The 9,795-nt window shown below is 43.8% G+C and overlaps 1 long non-coding RNA gene across 2 annotated transcripts; it reads left to right on the plus strand.

Moving 5' to 3' along the window:
* Positions 1-4,429: 4,429 nt before the first annotated feature.
* LOC142820882 (uncharacterized) lies at positions 4,430-9,236 on the plus strand. Of its 2 annotated transcripts, none has more exons than XR_012897843.1 (4): positions 4,430-5,781; positions 6,741-6,859; positions 7,026-7,154; positions 8,711-9,236. It is a non-coding gene; the product is annotated as an uncharacterized LOC142820882 (long non-coding RNA). The 2 variants fall into 2 exon arrangements; XR_012897841.1 differs by having other exon boundaries at positions 4,432-5,781; positions 8,708-9,236.
* Positions 9,237-9,795: the final 559 nt, after the last annotated feature.

Here is a 9,795-nt window from a genome sequence, read left to right on the forward strand (position 1 = left end):
CTCTGAAAAATGTTAATGCTGTCCATGACTGGGGTTTCATTTTTCTGAAAGACCACAGCATGATAGCATTACCATTTTCAGATGGTTGGTATTCTTCAAGAAATGTCTATTGTCTGTTATTCCAATAAATTGCCTTTTATGAATGAATTATGCGTTTGATGAATTATGGACTTCCTATAGCTGGATTTCTAATAAAAGTCAATAAAAGTTAAAATATGCCTACACAAGCAAATTCCTTAACTTCAAGTGAAACCCTATTGCATTTAGCAGAGTTGTATGACATTGGGGAAATTACTGAATAGTAAAAAGAAATTACTATTTACCAGTGGTTAAAGTCTGTCTCAGCAGTTTTCAAACTTTATTGTACTGTGCTCACCCCTCCCCCCCCCCCAATTCTGACAACAAAAATTAGTACATGGTCCCAAGAGGGGAGACGAAAGACTGGTACCACCTGGGCCCTGCCACCTAAGCCCTGCTGCCCTGGGCAGGGGAGTATCAAGAGTTTCTGCCCTGGGCAGCGAGCATGTACATCTAACTCTAGGCAGTGGGGCTTGGCCTCGGGCTTCAGCCCCAGGTGATAGGACTTGGGCCTCAGACTTGCTGGGGCCCAAAGCCAACATCAGCTTTGGTGACCCCATTAAAAAGGGATTGTGACCTGCCGTTTGAGAATCCCTGGCCTATCAAAACAGTATGGGAATCTCACCCCTTCTGGTGGTCATGACAGGACTTGAAGTCTAGTAATGATCCTGCATTTTTACCATTGTTTGCTAATGGGATACACAGTGATGAAGAAGACATTCACCTCCTCAGGGAAGAGATTCTTCCTTACTATGTAACCGAAAAACTCCAGTAGGTGAAATTCTATGGCCTATGTTTGCACAGCAGAGAAGACTAGTTCCTTCTGACTTTAAAAGTCTTGAAAACCTGGGCAAATAAAAAGTTTCTGAAAGGATTGCCTGGTCCCAAGGAGATCCCTAGCCTGCTAGAAAGATATATTTGAAATAGTAAACTCAGCAACTAACTCAAAACCATGCTCCTTGCATTAATTAAATTAACTGTGATTGATTGCAAGTTTTGATCTCACTTTTAGTACTAACAGTTGTAACCTTTTCTTGAATATTGCATTCTTTCACAACATCTAAGAAACACTTTACCCATATTTCAGCATCTTCAGTATGCATTACTGTTAAAAGCAAACAACTATGGTTTTTCAGAGGTTTTAACTTCATAATTGTATGGCTGTGATATAGGCCTTTTTATTCATGATGCAGTAGTTCCTTGGGAATGCAAGGTATATGACTGATTGGAAGATGAAATCTGATCAAATCCCTTAATCCTATAGCTTGCAATGTTGTGTGGTCTACAGTCCACAGTGATCCACTTTGCAAGAGCATTGGTTAAGCTGTTGTACTTTGGCTGATTAATGGGCTTGTGGTGATTCTGAAACTCTGTATCCATAGTCTGTCAATGTTGGAGGGACTCATTTGCTGTCAGTGGATTATCTGTGGCACAGGGAATGGAAGCACAAAGCAGTTTAGCACATAGGCAGTACTGAAGACATGAAATACTTCTAGGCTGCGTCTAGACTGGCAAGTTTTTCCGCAAAAGCAGCCACTATTGCAGAAAAACTTGCCAGCTGTCTACACTGGCCGCTTGATTTTGCGCAAGAACACTGACGATCTAAGGTAAGATTGTCAGTGTTCTTGTGGAAATGCTATGCTGCTCCCGCTCGGGAAAAAGCCCTCTTGCGCAAATCCTTTTGTGCAAGAGGGCCAGTGTAGACAGGTAAAAACTGTTTTGCGCAAAAAAGCCCCCATGGCGAAAATGGCGATCGGGGCTTTCTTGCGCAAAACCGAGTCTAGATTGGCATGGACGCTTTTCCGCAAAAAGTGATTGGCACAGACGCTTTTCCGTTAAAAGCATTTGCGGAAAATCATGCCTGTCTAGACATAGCCCAATAGTATTAGAATGTAGCCTCGCAATAGCTACATATAACCTTTTTATTCAGTGTGATCAAAACTGTGATTATTTGTGACTACGTTTTTAATCACTTGATAGCCCTACTTATCAAGCTCAGTCTTGAAACAAATTAGGCTGTGTCTATAACTAAAGAGTTCTGTCTACAAAATTTCAATTAAATCACTCTTGGACATCCACACAATGGTCCTTGTGCTGGCATAGTTGCATCCACACTAGCAGCTCTTGCATCAACACAGTGAGCAGGGCACTGTGAATAGTTACCCAACTATGCAACTGGCTGCCAGGTACTTTGGGAAGGGTTTGTAGTGCCTCACGAGGAAGGAACAACATCACATGAAGCAGGTTTCTTAATCCCATCATTAGATAGGCATCCTTATTAGATTGCCGAAAGCTTTTAAACTGAAGTTTGCAGGGGAGTTCCTGATAGGGAGGGGGAGAGATGGAATGTTGTATGTGAGTGTGAACAGGTCAGGAGAGTGTGCGCGTTGGGGGAGTGTGCGTGTCAACATGCTGTCTCTAAATCTGGACTGCTGCCAAAAAAAGCCAGTCCTGCAGCAGGGAGGGGGACATCCACAATATCAGCCCCCTCCCTTCCCAGCTCTGCACAGCAATCTATCGTACACATACATACATTCAGATAACTGCCCTGCCTGCCTACTCTGTTTGTAGTGTAAGAGAACGCAGTAACAATTAATTTTAACAAATTTACTGTTTGCTGCCATAGAAGAGCTACACACTTAGCTGTCAGAACTTGCTGGAGCTTTGAAAGAGAAGGAGTGCATGCCTTTGTAGCAAGAATACAGAGGAGCCGAACTCAAAATAGCGAGCAGAGTTGTCACAATGGGCATTGTGGGATAATGAGGGAGACCTGGCATGGCAATATTGATGAATGGCAACATCCATTCTGATGCTTCATAGCTTTAAGTCTGCAACAAAAAGCTTCTTGTCAAGGTGGTTCTGTTGCCAAAACAGGGCAGTTTTGTTACCAAAAGTGGTTTTGCAGTGTGTACACCTCCAGGCTGCGTCTAGACTGGCATGATTTTGCGGAAATACTTAACGGAAAAGTTTTTCTGTTAAAAGTATTTCTGCAAAAGAGCGTCTAGATTGGCACGGATGCTTTTGTGCAAAAAGTGCTTTTGTGCAAAAGCATCCATGCCCAGTATAGACTCGCTTTTGCGCAAGAAAGCTCCGATGGCCATTTTAGCCATCGGGCTTTCTTGCGCAAAAAATTAAGGTGCCTGTCTACACTGGCCCTCTTGCGCAAGAATGGTTGCTTTTTCTAAACATGTCAGAAAGATAAACATCAGAGAGACATTGGTGCTATAAATTAAGGCAAGAATACTTGCGCAAGAGGGCTTATCCCTGAGTAGGAGCATCAAAGAATTTGTGCAAGAAGCACTGAATTCTTACATTAGAACGTCAGTGCTCTTGCGCAACTTCAAGCAGCCAGTGTAGACAGCTGGCAAGTTTTGTGCAAAATCTTGCCAGTCTAGATGCACCCTCACTGTTTTGCCACCAAAATCTGCCATTTATTTTAGTGTAGATAAGGCCTTAGTTGTTTTCCCCCCATGACTACTCTTGGAAGGCTGTTCCAGAACTTCACTTCTCTGATGCTTAGAATCTTTCATCCAATTTCACATCTAAACTTGTTGATAGTCAGTTTATATCCATTTGTTCTTTACTGCCACTGGCCCTTAATTTATAGCACCACTGTCTCTCTGATGTTTATCTTTCCAACATGTTTAGAAAGAGCAACCATACCTCCCCTCAGCCTTCGGCTTGTTAGGCTAAACTAGCCAAGGTCCTTAAGTCTCCTCTTGCATCCTCCTCACAGCCCTCTCTCAACCTGTGCCAGTTTGAAATCCTCCTTGTTAAACATGGGAGACCAAAATGCACATAGTATTCCAAATGAGGTCTCACCAGTGCCTTGTACAATGGTAATAACACCCCTCCCGCTCCCCCCTACAAACATCTCACCTAACACATCCTAGGATTGAATTAACCTTTTTCACAGCTGGATCCCACTGGCAGCTCTTAGTCATCAACCAATCCACCCATGTCTCACTCCTCCATCATTTCCAACTGATGAGTCCCCGTGACCATTCACTTTGCATTAGGGCTGTCAGTTAAAGAGTAATTCATAGTACAATTAACATTTTCAATATTTTAACCTGTTAATTGTACTCAAGGGTCAGCAGGAGGTTGAAGCTCCGGACCTCTACGAAGCCAGGAGCCCTAAGCCCCACACTGGGGCTATGTCTACATTGCGCATTCTTGCGCAAGAAAATATGCAAATGAGGCATGGTGATGAATATCGCCATGCCTCATTTGCATACCTAATGAGCCACCATTTTTGCACAAGGGGCTTTTGTGCAAGAGCTGTTCTGCCTGAAAATAAGCAGCAGAACAGCTCTTGCGCAAGAGAGGGGTTTTGCGCAAGAAGGAGCAGAGTAGACTGCTCCTTCTTGCACAAAGTGGCAGCTTATTAGGTATGTAAATGAGGCGCAGCGATATACACCTGCCGCACTTCATTTGCATATCTTCTTGCGCAAGAATGCACAATGTAGACATAGCCTAGGTGGGCTGAAGTCTGGAGACCAAAGGGGACTTTAATGATAAAGAGGTTGCACTCTGGTACATGTGAGATTAATTGAAATATTTTACCAGTGCAAATATTGGTAATAACAAATATAAAGGACCACTTCACATCTTGTATCGTGTTGTAATTGTAATCATATTTGAAAAGGGTATTCTGTTAATAACAGTGTATTACAACTTTCATTGTGTTTTTTTTAATCACTTGACAGCCGTGGTTTGAAGGTGAGGTTTATGGGAGGCACATCTCTGATGCTCCCACCCTTCACTCAGATAAATGAGAGGATTTAGATTTGACCAGAATTGAGAATCTGTACTGATATCAACACCATTAATAAAATGGAGAGAATGGGATCTCTTCCACCAGGGAAATGGTAAAATCCCTGCTGCAATCTCCTTCACTTTGGAAGAATTCAAAATAGTGCAGAACATTATATTGTTGCCAGGGAAAAGTCATTTAAAGCTATTATGTTCAAAATGGAGCCTCTTTAGATTCCATCTTGTTTCCCTTCTTCTCCCTGTGTTACCCTTTTCCCGCCAAAACCTAAGTGCACACAGTCACCTGCTCGGTGCACCCCGCACTATCATTTGCACTCAGCCCAAAACTGTGCACTAGGCACTAAAATGAGCTACACACCGCTCAGAAACTGTGCACCCCTCCCTACTGGAGTGCTGCACACGGCACCATTTGCTGCACACCACCCTTACCACCCTTTTCCCGCCTTGAAGGGCTTATAAGCCCTGACCAAAGAAGGGTTCGGGTTCGCCATTGTCCGTCTGTATTGTAGCCCGTCAGTCACTGTCTGCTGTCCCAAGTCCTGTCAGTGTCTGTTCGTCTCCCGTGGTGATCCATTTTAGTTTGTGGGTTCTGGTATAAGGATTTGTTCGAGTGTGGGAGAGAGAGAGCCTCGCGAGTGTGGGAACGCCCCACTTAAGGATTATTGGCTTCTGTCACTTGGACTTGAACTCATTACCATCATCCTTACCCGCTGGATTGGACTGGAGGTCGAAGGGCTACCAAGCGCCGATCCCAGAGGGAATCTACCCGACTCACTGGAGGCAGAGATCCACCTGCAGGAGGGCCGTTCGACAGGACTACCTTTCCCTGTCAGCGAGGGACTCCCTGCTGTCCTCCCCTAAGGCTTTACACTAGCTACAGGGTAGAAGGTCACAGGCATCAATCGCCATCTGCCTCTGATTTGTAAAGTATATTCCCCTTTGTTGTGTCTGGGACTTATCTATCTTCTTTTCTTCTGGGATAGGGTGGGTTTACACTGTTGTTGTTGGTGTATGTTCTACTGTTCAAAATATATGGTTTGGCCCTAAACATTGGTCTAGCCTGATTTGTGGTTACCCAATCCAACGGTGATCAGATACGTAACACCAGGCCGAATCTGGCTTCTGAGAGGGGGACACCCGGCTTTAGGCCGTGGGCTTAGTCATTGCCATTAGCTTTAGCTCCCACAACAATTGCTTACCTCAGTTCCCCAGGTAACAATATGCAAAATAAACTAAGTTAATATTTGACTAACTTGGGCAAATCAGGTCCTTTTAAATATTGACCAAACCCAGGAAGCTTGCACAATAAAAACCAACGTGCTTCCTCTCCGTATAAATGCTCATGTTTTTAGCTATCACCTAAAGTGAGATCTTTCAAACATCAACATCCACTTCAAACAGGGACCCTGATCTCTGGAGCAAATATTAATGGGATATTTGTGATATTTTAGCATTACAATTACACAAAACCAAAAATGGTCTTACTCAGGGTCAAGATTTCAACTCTTCCCTTTGTTTCCTTCAGTCTCTGTACTTTTTTCCTTCATTCTGCCAGCCTTTTCCCACTCACCATCACTTCACTTAGATTTTCAATTCTCCCTGCTTAATTGCCCACCCATCAATGCCCTAAGTCCCCCTCCCCTAACAATTCTCTAAATATAATTGTCACTTCTTTCTATTCCCTTTCTTCCATCCCTTACTGCTCTCATTTGACTTTGCATTCACTTCCCCACTCCTTCTGCCCACAGTGGAGTGTCACAGAGGAAAAGGAACTAATTAGGGCCAGTTGTTTGCTCCTGGGCCCTTTTTCCACTGGAGTCTCAAGGAGGCAGCGGCTATAGGGGGAAAAGGATGTCTTCTCTAATGCCCCTTTTTCTCCCTTGCAGCAAACACAATGAGGTCTTCTTCCTTTCAGCCTTTGGGGAAAGCAGCAGATGACCTGTTAATTAAACAAATTGGAGAGAAACCTCTTCTCTGAAAGATGCTGCTCGTACTCCACTGATAGGTAGGAAATCTGAAAGCTCCAATAAACTTGTGTGCCAGTTCCCACTGCACAGACTCCTGTGCTTGGAAAGTATTGACTCCATGAGACAGGCAGAATATGCAAAAGGAGCCCTGGATGAACCCCAAGCAGCTGCAGTAAGAGAACTGGTGTTGTCTTCTCTCCCTAGGGCAGCCTGCATACGGAACCCCTCATCCCAGCCCCACTCCAGATCAATGATTTAAATGAAGCATGTACATTTTCATTTTATTTTCCAAAAAACAAAAATGAATTTAGCTAAGGACCTAAGCAATGTCAGGTAAATCTTCTAGTAAACAAATATTTTAAAAAATGTAAATATACTATGTCAAAGTCTCTTTAAAGTAAACCAGGAATATTCCCACACTAGAATTACACGGTACAATCTTGCTTAGTCAAACCTTAAATATCTGAAATTCTATTATCTAAAACAGGACTATAAAGAAACAATGAAGTAGGAGAGTCCCACAGCCTTGGCTTCAGTCTGAGCCTGGGGCTATGTCTAGACAGCATCCCTCTGCCAACAGAGGGATGCAAATCAAGCACATCGAAATTGCTAATGAAGCAGGGATTTAATTCTCCCATGCTTCATTAGCATAAACATGGCCACTGCTTTTTTTCCCCCATATAGCAATGGTCACCAATCAGTAGATTGGGAGTTACTGGTAGATCTTGGAGCCTTTGACAGGTGATCCTGAAAGGTTTGGCCTTGGAGCTTCCCCCTCCAGCCCTGGGAGCCTCTTGCTTGCTGTGCAGAGCACAGGAAGAAGAGGAAGGGGGAGGGATGCTGATGTCAGGGTGCCCCTCCCTCCACGCTGTACGCCATCACCACAGAGCAGAGGCAAGGCAGGGATGGAGAGAGTTTGCTGGCTGCTTTTGGGAGGGGTGCAGGGCCAGAGGAGGGGTGAGCCTTCCTTAGCCCCCTGCACCACCACTCAGCAGCAACCTGTGGTAAGTGGTGCCCACCTGGAGCCCACATTCCAAACCCTGAGCCCAGTCCTGAACCTCTCCTACACCACAAAACCCTTCCCTAGTCCTGAATCCCCCTGCACGCAAACTCTCTCCCAGAGCCTGCACCTATCCTGCACCTCAACTTCAGCTCAGAACCCCTGCCACACTCCAAATCCTTTAGCCCAAGATCAGAGACTGAATCCCCCTCCCTTATACCCCAGCCCTCTGCCCACAGCCTGATAAAAGTGAGTGAGGGTGGCAGAGGGAAGGAGGCGGGGCAAGAGTGCTTAGGTTTGAGGTGGATCCTGGATTGCACTTAAATTCAAAAAGTGATCTTATGCTTAAAAAGGTTGGAGACCACTGCCATACAGCAATGAAACAGTGAGGCAGCATGAGCTGTGGGCTGGCATGGGCCAACTTCTATGCTGTATTGACAAACATACCCTAAGTTTACTAACATGATTAACATTATTGATAAATGTTGGTGCCACTAATTAGAAGAGATATTTCTGGTTAGAAATATTTTATTGAATGCTTGTTGTTCTTTTGCTAATCAGTGATATCAGTTGGTTAAGGAAGCAAGTGAAATTTCAAAAGTATACTTAATGATACAGGAGTCATTGAGACAGAATTTAAAGAATATATTTGCTAAATAAAATATTACAGTATATAAGCCTCAAAATTCTTCTCTGGCCCAAGAAAAAAGGGAAATTAAAATTCTAGCATTCCCTTTTCAGCAAACTCTCTTGAGGATTTGTATAAAGTCAACCCATATAAACAGTCTAAAAAATAAAGCGGAGGGCTTATTATGTGGAGGGCTGTGAGTTTTTGCTAGTTAGGGAAAACAGTTTTTAAATATGTAATTAACAGCTTTTGTTTTAGCAGCTGGATACAATGTCTCAAAGAACAGAGGACATGGAGGGATTCAGTGATTATTCATCTATAAAATATTAAATAATTGATAACCACTGGACACTGTTCTAAAACTCCCTTTTTGGGAAAGGAGAAGTCTTAAAAAATTGGAAGCAGTTTGACAAGAGAACTTAGTCCCATTTTTAAGTGTTTTGGGTTTACCTGTTGCTATTAATGTACAAGACACCCGTGTTCTGAAGCACCAAAGATTTTTGTGACACTGCTTTTGAAAATGGAAGAAAAAATAATAATTTGCATGGACTTGATATCATAGATGTAGAAGTTTGGGACAGTCCACTAGTGAATAATTTCATTAGATAATTGAACTAGCATTCAGTGGACAAAAAGTGTTGTTTTGTTATGGCTGATTAAACAAACTAAACAAAAATTGTTTTGCATGTTTTTTTAATGAAAATCCATCAAATTACTGCAAGAGGATCAGTTCCTGCCAGTTAATGGTTCCCTTATTTTTTGTGTACCAAGATAAGATATTTATAGATGAGGCAAATAAATATCAGAGGGATAGCCATGTTAGGTATCCTCAAAAATGAGAGTCCTATGATACCTTAAAGGGTAGGGTATGTCTATACTTGCAACCTCTTTGGAGAGAGGGATGCAAATGAAGACATTCAAAATTGCAAATGAAGCCAGGATTTAAGTATCCCGTGCTCCATTTGCATATTTGCATTATGGTGCTATTTTGAAATAGCACTACAGGCAGTTCCCGGGTTACGTACAAGATAGGGACTATAGGTTTGTTCTTAAGTTGAATCTGTATGTAAGTCGGAACTGGCGTCCAGATTCAGCCGCTGCTGAAACTGACCAGCAGTGGCTGAATCAGGATGCCTGGGGCAGAGCAGCTGGGGTGCTGCCGGGTTGGTCCCGTAGCGCCCAAAGCGGCGCTACGGGACCAACCGGCAGCGCCCCAGCTGCTGTACCACAGGCGCCCGGAGCAAAGCCGCGGAGCACAGGGGCCGCGGGACAGCCCAGACGCGCCGTGGCTATCCTGCTGCCCTCGGGCTCTGCGGTTTACTCTGCTTTGCTCCCCGTCCCCCTGG

Source organism: Pelodiscus sinensis, chromosome 1, assembly GCF_049634645.1.
Source record: "Pelodiscus sinensis isolate JC-2024 chromosome 1, ASM4963464v1, whole genome shotgun sequence".
Lineage (NCBI taxonomy): Eukaryota > Metazoa > Chordata > Testudines > Trionychidae > Pelodiscus > Pelodiscus sinensis.